The sequence below is a fragment of the Cyprinus carpio genome, chromosome B22, assembly GCF_018340385.1.
Source record: "Cyprinus carpio isolate SPL01 chromosome B22, ASM1834038v1, whole genome shotgun sequence".
Lineage (NCBI taxonomy): Eukaryota > Metazoa > Chordata > Actinopteri > Cypriniformes > Cyprinidae > Cyprinus > Cyprinus carpio.
This window is the reverse complement of record NC_056618.1, coordinates 26,685,709-26,699,823: the sequence shown is the minus strand read 5'-3', so window position 1 is coordinate 26,699,823 and position 14,115 is coordinate 26,685,709. Positions and strand designations below refer to the sequence as shown.

Genomic DNA, 14,115 nt, shown 5'->3' with positions numbered 1-14,115 from the left:
CCAAATCAGTTTGTCTGTTTTGGATTTCTTGAAAGAAAAAAAAAAAAAACTAAAGAAATACTAAATATAAAACTCTTTAGATGTGCATGTATGAAAATGATATTAACCCTTTTAAACCTTACATTTGTCCTAAATACCAAGGTGGAAAAAGTCATCTTAAATGTATTAAAATGCACTTGAAAATCAGATAATCAGTATATTTATAGTACAGTTGTACTCCTAACATGCTTACTTGAAGTGCATTAAAAATGTACTGTATTGCATTTTAATATATTTTTTAAAAAGTATAGTGCTTAGTTAAGAAATACATTTTTAAGAAATATGCTAAAACACAAGCATATTTATTGTGACATTTTAGTGCACTTACAGAAATCATACTTACTTAACTCTTACTTAAAGTATATTTTATGTTTACTTTGTGTAAGAACGTACTAAAATGATACAGCTTTTAGTGAATTTAAAGTATATGTATCTTATTTATAAACCACATATATACCTACTGCAATATGTTTTTGATTTTTATGTATTTATGATGTGATTATGTGTTTTTTAATGATTTAAAAAAAAACATTTTGAAAAGCATTTTTTAATTTTTTTTTTTTTTTTAATTTATTTTATCACACATGAATACATTATAGCTATTAAATATGCAAATGCATTATTATATTGTACCAACTTATGTATTATAAATACACTTAGTCAACAATACCTTAGTAGTAAGCATACTTAAAATTATTGTTGTTCAGTTTTACTTGTTTGTGAAAAATACTGTTTTGTAAAACAACTCAAATACATTTTAATTTCAGTTTAAAATTTCACTTCGTAACATGAAACATTACTTGTTACACTATTTAACTGTACTTTCCACAAGCATTTCAACATTGTATTATTTAAAGTGCATCATAAATCGTTTTTACCAAAGATATACTTAAAAACCCTGTTTATTTACTTTTTTATATATCTAAATTCCAACAAGCTCAAAGTACTGAGTGATGTGTGAAAACAAACCTCACTGGCTTTTGTGGTATGAGCGGTGAATTGTGCCTTTAAGGCTTAGCAAGAGAAAGAGAAGAAGCAGTCTACCCTTCCGTCAGTCCATGTCGATTTTTGAATGAGATTAGGCTTGTTTGAGATTAGCAAAATCTGAGCAGAACCTCTGCGAGATGCATGCCGGTTAGAAAAGTGTCTGAAGGTGCGATCGACTTCATTTTTTTTTTTTTTTTTTTTTTTTTTTTTATTGACAAAAGTAAAATAAACCAACAACAACATACAAAAACTCTCGTAGGGGAAAGAGAATACACATGCGCATATACAAATGTTGTCAATATACACAATGTACTAACCAAACAGAAAAAAAAGCAAAACTAAAAAAAAAGCCAAAAAAAAAAAAAAAAAAAAAAAACCAAAAAAAAGAGGGGGGAGCTTCTTCGAAATACATAAGTCAAAGGCAAAAAGGCTAAAGAAAGAAAATTACCATTTGGATCAGCACACACACACATACAAGGGGAGATTGATCAAAACAATAGTTTCCTAGATATGTCACTACACATTTTCCTTGCAATTTTAGTAGATTTTATCTTTTTCAGTGAGGTAAAAAACAAATTAAAATCATTTATAAACCCAACAAAGGAAGGCTTAGAACATCTTCACTTACTGCAATGAATATGATATTTACCCATAAGAATAATCATATTGACTAAATCTGATACCGATGAATCTACATTATCCATATAAAAGAGGATGTGTGGCAAGGTGAGAGTAGGGATATTATCAATCTTAAGTGACAGCCAATTATGTAACTCAGACCAAAAACTATTGGCCACGGGGCAAAAGAAAGAGAACATGTGTTCCAGAGTCTCATCAGCCATCTCACAAAAAACACAAGGGTCTACCTCAAATTTGAATCTTTTTCTAAGAAAATCAGAAACCGGATATATCTTATAAATTATTTTAAAGTGAGTCTCTTTGACTTTTGGGGAAATGGGCCATTTGATGAATTTAAAATGTGTTTTTTCTATGGACAATGCAATCATATTCGTAACCTGTACACATAATCCTCTGTTATAATCAAAAAACAATTTAGATTTCAAAACATCATTAATATATTTATTATTACATTTATAGTCAACTAAGCTACAATCATTAATAGCTAAATTTGGTAAAGTTGGTATGGGTCTTATTATTGTATATAACAATGTGCTTTGAATTAACTGTAATAATGGTACAGGTATTGCTTTACAGATCTTGTTATATTCTCTATTCGTACAGTTTAAATTATATTTGTCTATGAAAGCTTTATGATCAAAGAAGTTACCATTATCATCAATAATATCATTCACAAACACAACTCCATTTTCATACCAATCATACCTAAACAATGATTTCCTATTGATTATAATGACCCTATTGTTCCATAAAGTGGATCCATGAGGAGAAAAGTTGTGGGTGAATATCATTTTCCAATATTGGAGAATTTGTTTGTGGAAGTTTGATAATTTAACAGGAATTTTGGTCACCTCAAAATCACACTGCAAAAGAAAATCAAGCCCTCCTACTTTTTTAAATAGATGTCTAGGAATGTGAAACCACAAAGAATCTGGTTGTGATAGATATGTTTTCAACCAGTTGATCTTAAAGGTTCCAAACATTGATTCAAAGTCCAAGGCTTTGATACCACCCTTATCATACTCTTTAACGAGCTGAGATTTTCCTTATATAATGGGTTTTATTTTTCCACAGGAATTGGAAAATAATTGAGTTGATTTTCTTAATATTACTGGAAGAAACATACAGGGAGTGACATGGACCATGGATAAATTACTTTGGAAATACCTTCTGCTTTAGATATAGTAACTCTACCAAAGATAGTGAGGTCTCTGGTAAGCCAACAACTCAAAGATTTCTTCATATCTATTAATCGGTTAGAAAAATTAGCATCTTCCCTTCTGATAGCATTTTTAGATAAAACTATTCCTAGATATTTCACTTCAGATTTAACCTCGATTGAAGAGATGATGGAATCCGTTGATGAGTGAATGGGCAGTAGCTCACATTTTTTAACATTGAGGGTTAATCCTGAAGCTTTAGAGAAAATCGAGACTGAATCAAGGGCAACATCAACCATGAATTTATTCCTTAAAAGGATTGCTGTGTCATCTGCAAATTGACTAATTTTAAATTCCTTGTCAAGTATAGAGATCCCATGCAAATTGGGGTTTTTGATTAATGAGCATGATAAGCGATTGGGTGGCTAGAATAAAGAGTTTGGGAGAAATCGGGCACCCTTGTCTAATACCTCGGGGCACCTCAAACCTAAGAGTAATACCAGGAATCAGGGACACAGAACTATATATGTCAGTATAAAACATCTTAATTATTTTACAAAAATTGTTCCCAAAACCTAAAAAACCTAAGACTTCAAATAGAAAGGCATGTTCAACGGTGTCAAATGCCTTATAAAAATCGAGAAATAAAATAAAGGCATCAGTATCAATAAGATCTCGATAGTCAAGCATGTCTAAAAGCAATCTGGTATGATTATGTATATTTCTACCCCTCATGAAAGCTGATTGACACTCATCAATAATATGTGATAATCCCTCATTCAGACGATTAGCATAGACATGTGCCAATAATTTATAATCATTACATAACAAGGTAATTGGTCTCCAATTATCCAATAACAGAGTATCTTTAGACAAAAGAGAACTGGAGCGCTGCTGGAATCCCTTGTATCCTCTGGTGCTCTTGGAAGGGTAAAATGTAGAAAAAGATTTTGGAAAAAAATCCAAGTCCAGGCACTCAATAGGATGCAAAAATTAAAAAGCCTTTAATAGTTGGGCTAAAGCATTAAAACACCAACGCGTATCGGCCCATTGGCCTTTATCAGGGTGTTGGTAACAAACAGACAGAATCACGCAATACTTATAGTTGCATTGGTTTCAGGTGTGCCACTCTCTGGTACTTGCAACACAATTTTTGGCCACTAGAGGCAATAGTTCAGATAATGGCTAATACCAAAGGTCAAAAACCATACAAATACAAGATAAGGGATCTCCAAGTGGAAAAAAAAAAAAGAGTAACACCAATACAAACATCTTGTGTACTCCACACAATTATATCCCTAAAGTCAATAAATGTGTAGAGGCTAGTTACCCATCTTACTTCTGAATTCATTGTCAAGATAGTTCTAAAACAACAGGAGAAAAATATTATTATGGGCATTACAGTACATTAAAAGAACAGTCAACATTCACGGACAACAATTCACTGTCCCTATTGAGACACAACCTTTACAAAAAAGGTGAGAGATCAAAGTCTTCATTAAGACCTGGATGACTGGTGGCCCTCAAGGAATAGATCCAATATGTCTCCCTTTGTTTAAGGCGTTTGATGATATCCCCACCCCTGGCATCCAGGCGAACAGCCTCAATGCCCACTACTCTTAGGGTCGAATCACTCCCATGTTTTGCGTCTATATAATGTTTGGCCATTGGATAGTTCATATTTCCAGTCCGAATGGCATATCTATGTTCAGCTACCCTGTCTCTTAGTCTCCTTTTAGTAAGGCCTATATAAAAACAGCCACAAGTACACTCTAAACGATAAACAACATGGGTAGAATTGCAATTTATAAAAACTATTAATAGTGTAAGTCTTATTGCTAAAAACATCCATAAATTTGTCAGTTTTAGCAATATTCTCACAATAATTACAATAACCACAAGGAAAGTTACCCTTGGGTTGACGAAGCCAAGTTTCACGTTTAGGAGCAGGGAGGTGACTTCTTACTAGCTTGTCCTTAAGTGTGGGGGCCCTCCTAAAACTGATTCCAGGGGGTTCCGTGAATATTTTCCCGTAAAGTCGGGTCACATTCAATAATGTTCCAGTTTTTCTTTATAATGTGTTTAATCTGGACCGCCTCCTTGCTGTAATGAGTGACAAAATAGGGTTTCTGTGTTAATACTCTATTGGGTCTAGACTGAAGCAAGCTCTTCCTTTCAAGTGATTGGGCTCGATTATGAGCTTGAACAAGAATTTTTGTTTGATAACCTCTTTGTTGAAAACGCCGCTGCATATCCAAAGACTGATACTGGAAATCCTGATCTGAATCACATATACGCCTTAGTCTCTGGATCTGTCCAAAGGGTATGTTATCAATAAGCCATGGGGGATGAAAACTATTAGCATGCAGCAAGGTATTACGATCTGTTGACTTTCTGAAGATAGATGTATGTAAGAATCCCTCATTATCTTTTGAGATCCGTAGATCAAGAAAGTTAATAGTATGTAAATCATAGTCCAGACTAAATTTTAGGTTCTCATTTAAGCTATTAACATATACATGGAAGTCTACAAGTTCTTTTTCTGAACCTGAGAACATCAAAATCACATCGTCAATATATCTACCCCACCACAAGATTTTATCTTTAAAAGGGTTGACGTGGGGAAAATATATAGCGCTCCTCCCATAAGCCTAGAAACAGATTGGCATAGTTGTGAGCAAAACAAGCACCCATTGCAGTCCCCTTTTCTTGTCTATACAATTTGTCTTGAAAGAGAAAGATGTTGTTCTTTAAAGTCCACTCAGTAAGTTGCACTATAAAGTCACTGGGAGGCATCAAATGTTCAGGTCTGGATGAGAGAAAGTGTTTCAAAGCCTCTAAACCCTCGTTGTGTACAATATTGCTGTATAGAGATTCCACATCCATTGTGGCCATAATGCAGGAGCCTATGTTACCTATTTGTTCAATTTTCTTTAAAACCTGTGTAGTATCTTGAATATAAGAAGGTAAATCTGCCACAAATGGCTTAATAAAATAATCCACAAACTTGGAAGCAGGTTCTGTTATTGAATCATTCCCGCTGATTATCGGTCTGCCAGGTGGATTTTCCAGATCCTTGTGGACTTTGGGGAGCATATAAAAAGTAGAATAACGTGGGTGTTGACAAAGCAAAAAACTCATATTCTCTCTTAGTAATCCAATTATGTAATTTTGCCTCATTAAGCAATTGCTCCTGCTCTCTTCTTATAGTGTTCATTGGATTGGATGAGGGCTTTGAGTAAAACTGAGTGTTGTCTAGTTGGCGAAGAGCTTCACTTATATACTTCTTCTTGTCCCACACACAGACAGCACCACCCTTATCAGCACTTTTTATGATTATATCATCTCTCTCCGAAAGCCACTTAAGTGCTTGAGATTCATTTTGTGTAAGATTATGCTGGGTGATCTTTTTTGTTTACTGTAAAGCTTTTCTACTTCATAGGACACCTTTTTGGTGAAAGTAGTCAATATGGGATTTGTGGTACAAGGTGAAAAAGTAGACTTGGGCCGAAAAGAAGAGTTTACCGTGGTGGTTGAGTAGGTAGCTGCACCCTGTGCGTTCTGGGAGTACCAGGCCTTCAAATGTAGACTTCTATAGAATCGATAGAGGTCCACTTTGGTGTCAAATGGTCTACCTGAGTTTGTAGGAGAAAATGAGAGACCCTTGGACAAGACAGAAACGCAGTCATCAGAGAGGGGGAGGTCTGAAATATTGATTACTACCGATGCTTCAACCGGCTCCTTGTGATTGGTGGTTCCTGAGAGTGGGTTCCGCCACTTTCCACCCCTCCGCGTTTTCCTTCTTCCTCTTTTGTAAGGTTGGTTGTGCTGTCTGGGGCGAGATTCCAAAAAAGCATTTCTGTCATACACATCAGCAATTTTGTCACGGTCATTAGTGACATGAGTTTCATCATAGTTCTCATCATCAGTGCTTGGAAGATTAAAAGACACTCTTCTTTTTTGTCAGGTGTCCCTTCTTGCCCCAGCCATATATAGAACAATTACTATAGTCATTACGGTCTCGCTTAAATTTGATTATTTTGCCTTGTTTCAATATTGTTGACAGTTTATCAAGATCTTCTTTTAGTTTATTTTCAAAAGGCAACCTGTGTTCCTCTGATTCTGTCTGAGTGAGCTGAGATTTCAAATCCTCAATCTGAGATTGTACAACTGACTTCTGCTTTCTGGCTTCTTCAATTAACAAGAGGATTAAGTCTAGGGAGCATTTGTTGAGAATTGCTTCCCATTTATCCTTAAAATCCACATTATCATAGCCAAATGAGGGAAATTTATTCAATTTCAAACCTCTTGGGATCATGTCCTGCCTCCAGTAGTCAGATAGGGTAATGATATGAAGATTCAGCTTCACCTCTTTTTCAGAAAGTTTTTGAAGATCAATGTGCAGTTTACGTGTATCTGTCCTCTGTGCATGTTCCTGGTCAAAGTCCAGTTCCAGAAGAGTGTCTTCTACAATGATAGCTTTGCCCTCATCCTTAGTGTAGGAGAAAGATTTGTTGAAGACATGTTGATATTATAGTGGGTCCTCAACGTTCAAAAAGTAAAACGGAACTGCTCCTGTCCAGGGTCACCCAAAATGATCCTCATAAGACTAGACAAAAGAGAACTGGAGCGCTGCTGGAATCCCTTGTATCCTCTGGTGCTCTTGGAAGGGTAAAATGTAGAAAAAGATTTTGGAAAAAAATCCAAGTCCAGGCACTCAATAGGATGCAAAAGTTAAAAAGCCTTTAATAGTTGGGCTAAAGCATTTTCAAGACTTTGATCTCTCACCTTTTTTGTAAAGGTTGTGTCTCAATAGGGACAGTGTATTGTTGTCCGTGAATGTTGACTGTTCTTTTAATGTACTGTAATGCCCATAATAATATTTTTCTCCTGTTGTTTTAGAGAACTATCTTGACAATGAATTCAGAAGTAAGATGGGTAAGTAGCCTCTACACATTTATTGACTTTAGGGATATAATTGTGTGGAGTACACAAGATGTTTGTATTGGTGTTACTCTTTTTTTCCACTTGGAGAGATCCCTTATCTTGTATTTGTATGGTTTGACCTTTGGTATTAGCCATTATCTGAACTATTGCCTCTAGTGGCCAAAAATTGTGTTGCAAGTACCAGAGTGGCACACCTGAAACCAATGCAACTATAAGTATTGCGTGATTCTGTCTGTTTGTTACCAACACCCTGATGAAGGCCAATGGGCCGATACGCGTTGGTGTTTTAATGCTTTAGCCCAACTATTAAAGGCTTTTTAACTTTTGCATCCTATTGAGTGCCTGGACTTGGATTTTTTTCCAAAATCTTTTTCAACAGAGTATCTTTGTTAGGTTTAGGAATCAGAGTGATGAGACCATGTTTCATGGTGGGAGAAAGATTACCTTTTGAGATACAATCTAAATAGGCATTATAGAGCATTTCCCTAATATCACTCCAAAAGAAAAGGAAAAAAACTCCACGGTTAGCCCATCTATTCCAGGTGATTTCCCCGTTAGACATCTGTCGAACTGCCAAGTCTAATTCTTCAATTCTTAGCCCATCTTCCATAGATTCTTTAAAGTTATCATCCATTTTTTTTTTTAAACCCTTGAATCCTATTTAAGAAAAAACAACAATCTTCTTTAGAAAAAAAGGATTTATACAAATTACTATAAAAAACTTTGATTTTTTCGTTTACTTCTTCTTGATTTTCAACAATAACATCATTAATATTTAACTTCCGAATTTTTTTCTTCGTCTGTCTTTGTTTTTCCAGACTAAGAAAATAAGAAGAGTTTTTTTCCCCTTCTTCGATCCAACGAGCCCTTGAACGAATAAATGCTCCCTTGGCCTTTTCCAAATATATATTATCAAGATGGGACTGTAAATTGTCGAGCCCTAGTCTGCTCTTCCAGCGTCAAATCATCTTTACAGCACAACGTATTAATGTGACTAATGATGTCCCTTTGTCTTATCTTTTTAAGTGTTGATGATTGCTTACTTTTCTTAATAGCTATCTGTTTAACTTTGAACTTGAACCATTCCCATTTACTCAGTGAACACATTTCCAATTCACCTACTTCTTTAACCAGTTGTTTAACTACATTACAAAACTCAGTATCTTCCAAGAGGGTATTATTAAATTTCCATATGGGGTTTTTGTTATTCTCTCTTCCACCCGGAGAAAGTGTCAAAAATATTACACAATGATCAGTTAGGGGTGATGCTGAAATTTCACATCTATTTACCTCATTAACTAGATTGTCTGATATTAACCAATAATCCAATCTTGAGCACTGGCCATTATTAGATGAGTTAAACCAGGTAAATTGTTTTCTGGTTGGGTTTTTCATTCTCCAGTAATCTATTAGATTTGCCTTTGTGGTCAATTCAACTATTGTTTCATCAAATGTGTGGCAGTGTCTCTTTGATGGTAGGCGGTCTAACCAAAGATCAGGGGCCAGGTTAAAATCTCCCCCAATTATTACTCTATCCGTTGAAAAAAAGCATTTTCCATTCTTCTAAGCACTTACTTAAGGATGAGAAGATATTTTTGTTCTGTGCTCTTTTGTTATAACCATACACACATAATAAAATGTAGTTTATACCATTCATTTCTGTTGCGATCATTATCCAATAGCCGGTAGGGTCACTTTTATGGTCAATAATTTTCCCAGGAAATCTATTTAACAAAATCATAACTCCTGCCGAGTGTGATGTTCCATGACTGAAAAAGACAGAATCTCCCCATTGCAATTTCCAAAATTTTGAGTCAGCCTCAGCTGAGTGGGTTTCTTGCAAAAAAAACACAATTAGCCCTTTGCTCTTTACAGAAAAGAAAAATAGCCTTACGTTTTACCTTATCTTTCAACCCCCTAGTATTTAAGGAAATAAAGGACAACATTTTAGGTGATAAGTAGAAAACCTATAAACAATGCACAAAAGAGTGTTAACGATGCGCAGGAATGAGTCATTAGTCCTAAATCTACATGTTTAGTGTAACTAATCCTCTACACACTATAGAGGGAGTAAAGGAAAACTACAAACCGAACAACTATTGTAACAAAGGTCTATTTAAATATGGAATAACTTCGTCTACTTTGTTTGTGTTTTTTCCTAATTTTGGCAGCCATAAAGATATTGATAGTAGACTTATCATAACAAAAAAAAAAAAAAAAAAATTATGGGCAGCTTTAAAAACATTTAACACCAGGTAAACAAAAGTAAACATTCAATGTCTGCCATATGCTAGAGTTCATAAAAAAAAAAAAAAAAAAAAAAAATAAAAAAAAAAAAAGGAGGTCATTATCTTATCATTGACCATGCTCCGATCATAACATCAGGTTATTTAACCCCAGATGTTCAGTGATGCATTAACAAACAAAGTTCGGGTAGTGTTGATACTTACATATCGGAGCGTTTATGTCAACCAACAACAACAAAAAAAAAAAAAAAAAAAAAAAAAAATCCTCAGTCAAACATGAGTTCAGGCTGAATTTCTGATAGCAATTCAAATGATAGCAAAACAAGTGATCAATTGGGGTCCACTCTCCGGTTATCGATCAGCGTGTAACCTTCCTTTAAGAATGCCCTTTTACCCGTCTTTCTGGCTTCTTGGACCAGTGGCCACAGCTTTGCACGCGCCTCCCGGTCTTCTTTCGAGAAGTCTTCTTTGAAACGTATGTGCATGTCTCTACACACTCTCGCATCCTTCGACTTCTTCCAAACATCATCCCGCACCGTTCTCATCCCGAACTGAATGATGATTGCTCTCGGTGTGTTATTTGAGGTAGCGGCGTCGCCTTTCCTTCCCAGCCGGTGGACGGTGTCTACGGTGTCTCGCAGCCTCTCCACAGACATTGGAACAACTCTTGTCAGTATCCCGATGACAACTTCTCTCGTGTCCTCTCCATCCTTTTCAGGGAGACCAATTATCCTCAGATTCCACCTTCTTTTATATCGGGTTTGCTCTGCACATGCTTCTTTTAACAAGCTGTTTTCTCTCTGAAGGCCTCCTATTTTTTTTTGAAGCGCGCAAATTTCTTCTCGGTTTTCTTTAGTTGCGGTTGTGTTAGCTTCAATACGTCTGTCGAAAAACTTTTCAAAAGTTCCGTCTGCTTCGTCCTTTTTTTTTTGTCAGAGCTTGTACTGCATGAAGAATTTCAGCGCCAGTGTTCACGTCGTCAATTTCACTTTGGTGTCTCTTTTTCTTTGGATTTGGCTGTTTAATCGGGGTATGTTCTTTGTTAATTTTGTCACCTTTGGATGAATGTTGCTCTGCTTCCATTTCACCCTCAATGTCAAAATCATCACATGCCTTGTGGAGAGCAGCCAAATTGTAGTTGTGGTCTGACATGATTCCAAATAACAAAGAAACAAAAAAAAAAAAAAAATAAATAAAACAAAGAAACAAAACAAACAAAAAAAAAACATATTTTGTCCCTTAATTTTGACACTACGTTAAATATTTGTTTTTTTATCACATTTCAAGGACTAAAAATAAACTTTTTTACCGGAGCCTGCAAAAGTGCTACCACTCACTCCGCCATCTTGAAAAAAGGAGCCTGTATGAGTTATGTCTGACTTGCTCTGATGTCATGCCGACGTGTGCCAAAAAAACTTCTTTTGAAGGTGACTCTCGTGATGGTGAGGCGGGGGTGTGGTGTTGGGTTGGGTTGATTTTTACGTATGGAATTATTTTTGTGTCTCTATTATTCAGTAAAAGATATAACTAATTATTTTGTAATTACAAAATACAAGATCAAAAAAGCAAAAAAAAAAAAAAAGTCTTCTTAAGACTCAAAAATAAAGAAACTTTATAAAAGTCTGTATAAATCTTTTAAAATCTTTTACTTTTTATTGCATAACCACAAATGTTGCTCTCTTTTCTTTTCTGCCGTAAAAAAAAAAGTTTTTTGCGGGTCTAAAACTTTTTTTTGCGAGTTGAAAAGTTTTGCTTGCGAGTTAAGCTGTCTCTCAGTGGGCGGTCTGTATGGGATCAGAATCCCGCCAAATGTATTGCAGTCATAGATCGAAAAATAATAAGCATAAATAAAACATTTAAAAACACATGTAAAATAATAATGCACAAAACTGAAAAACAAATGCATTTTTTTTTTAAATAAAAAAAAACGCGGTCATTGATCGTAAAATAATAAGCGTGAATCAAAAAATTAAACACATTTAAAATTATATTGCACAAAACTGAAACATGAATTCAAAATTTTCCAAATCGCAAACAAAATCAGGTTTCCTTCTCATGTTATTTTTTTGTGTGCTTATGGTCTTTTCCCCTTTGCTCTTGTTTCCACGTTCTGTGCTTGCGTTTCTAAATGTTGCGGTTAGAGTTTCATGTAAATCAGGGCGGGCTTCAGCGTCACCATTGGGCCACAAGTTCTAGATTGACAGCTGCTCCTCTAGCCAATCAGTCCAAGGGGGAGTTGACGTCACTCCGATGCGACTCGTGGCTGCTGTGGCAGGTGTGTGAAGCTGGATAACCAGCGTCAGCAGGCAAATCCCGGACGATCTCAGGTAATTAGCCATAAATATTTTGTTAATGGGTGACAGAAACATTCCCTTTGTGTGTTTTGATATTTTCTGCAAGCTCTGTGTAGTCCGAGTAGGCCGATATGTAGCCCGCTAACACGTGTCTTGTTAGTTTGGTTTAGTGAGCAATACTTTATATTTTAGGCAGTAGGGCTGCACTATAAATCGCACGCTATATTTGATGCGCAGCTTGTCAGTAAAGCCGGTTCTGTAATCAGCGGTAAATCTCCATCACCTGCGCACTTTCATGGAGCAGCATTTACTACACAGAGCCGTTATGCTGCTCCATGTGAAAGCGCGCAGGTGATGGAGAATTACTGCTGATTACAGAACCGGAATGCAATACAGTATTTTATGTGTTATATTTTTGGTTGTAGCTAGAAGGGATACAGCTACAGGAAACCAACATTAAATTTTTTTTCTACCAATTAGATTGTGTTTTTATTAAAGTTAACACCTACCCCAACCCCAAACCTACCCTTACAGTAATGCAGATACATTTAAAATCATTGTTTAGCAGAGAAAAATGACGCGATATTGATGTCCGTAAAACCCTGGTAGGAAATGACAGGACACCGCCTTTACTGACAAGACGCACATTAAATATCGCGTGCAATTTATCGTGCAGCCCTACAGTGCCTAAAATATAAAGTCTTGCTTACTAAACCAAACTAACAAGACACCTGTTAACGAGCTAGATATCGACCTAGTCGGACTACACAGAGCTTGCAGAAAATATCATAACACACAAAGTGAATGTTTCTGTCACCCATTAACAAAAATATTTATGGCTAATTACCTGAGATCGTCCGGGATTTGCCTTCTGACACTGGTTATCCATTCTCACACTAGATCTTCACACTATTAATCACGGGATTGGGGACGGCACAGGAAAAAATGTCAGCGGGAGTGGGCGGGACCGGGAATCGTAATAACACTTTGATCCCCAACTTTGTACAAAAATATAGCCCTACCTTAAAATAAACTATAAACTGTAGGCTTATATTTTAACTTTTAACTCAATTCTACTTCCCCTGTGTCTTATGTCTCTCCTCCTGTCTGCTTTGGTGTGGCTGGTTCAGTGACCTGCGCGTGAAGGACAGATTGTTAGCTGGTCTATGTGGTAATACAGTAGCTACATCGGTCAGGACGAATCCCAAAAGCCCAGCTATCATCATAGACCCTCAATATAGCTTTTCATCTAAAATATGTATGTAGTCACAACTTTACATGGCCGCTCAATCTAATGTTAACCCACAGAAATGTGCGCTATTGAAGTGCTGTGCGCAAACTCTGAAACAGCAGCGCGCGCTCAGCAGGACATCTGGAGGCACCGGTGCACTCCCTGCTCTTAAAATACTCAGTACTCTTTGGTCATACAGATAAAAGTAATAAATCTTTCGAATCACGTATACGTTCATTGTGTGCCTCAGAATACAACGAACGGGTAGGGGTAAAATAAATAAAGCAAACGTGTGGTTTCTGTATGTCTGTCATTTACACTTAGCCTAATTACTTCGCACTTCTTTGTATGAATTTTAAATCTATAACGTGAATGTCTCTTTTTCACTTTGGATTTGGCTGTTTAAATCGGGGTATGTTCTTTTGTTTTTATTTTGTCATCTTTGGATGAATGTTGCTCTGCTTCCATTTCAACCCTCAATGTCAAAAATCATCACATGCCTCGTGGAGAGCAGCCAAATTGTAGTTGTGGTCTGACATGATTCCAAATAACAAAGAAACAAAATAAATAAA

At 36.0% G+C, this 14,115-nt stretch overlaps 1 protein-coding gene across 5 annotated transcripts in view; it reads left to right on the top strand.

Annotated features, from left to right (window-relative positions):
• The window catches only part of cfhl4 (complement factor H like 4), a 113,860-nt gene that overhangs the window by 12,408 nt on the left and 87,337 nt on the right, over positions 1-14,115 (top strand). The gene's annotated exons all lie outside the window — the stretch shown is intronic.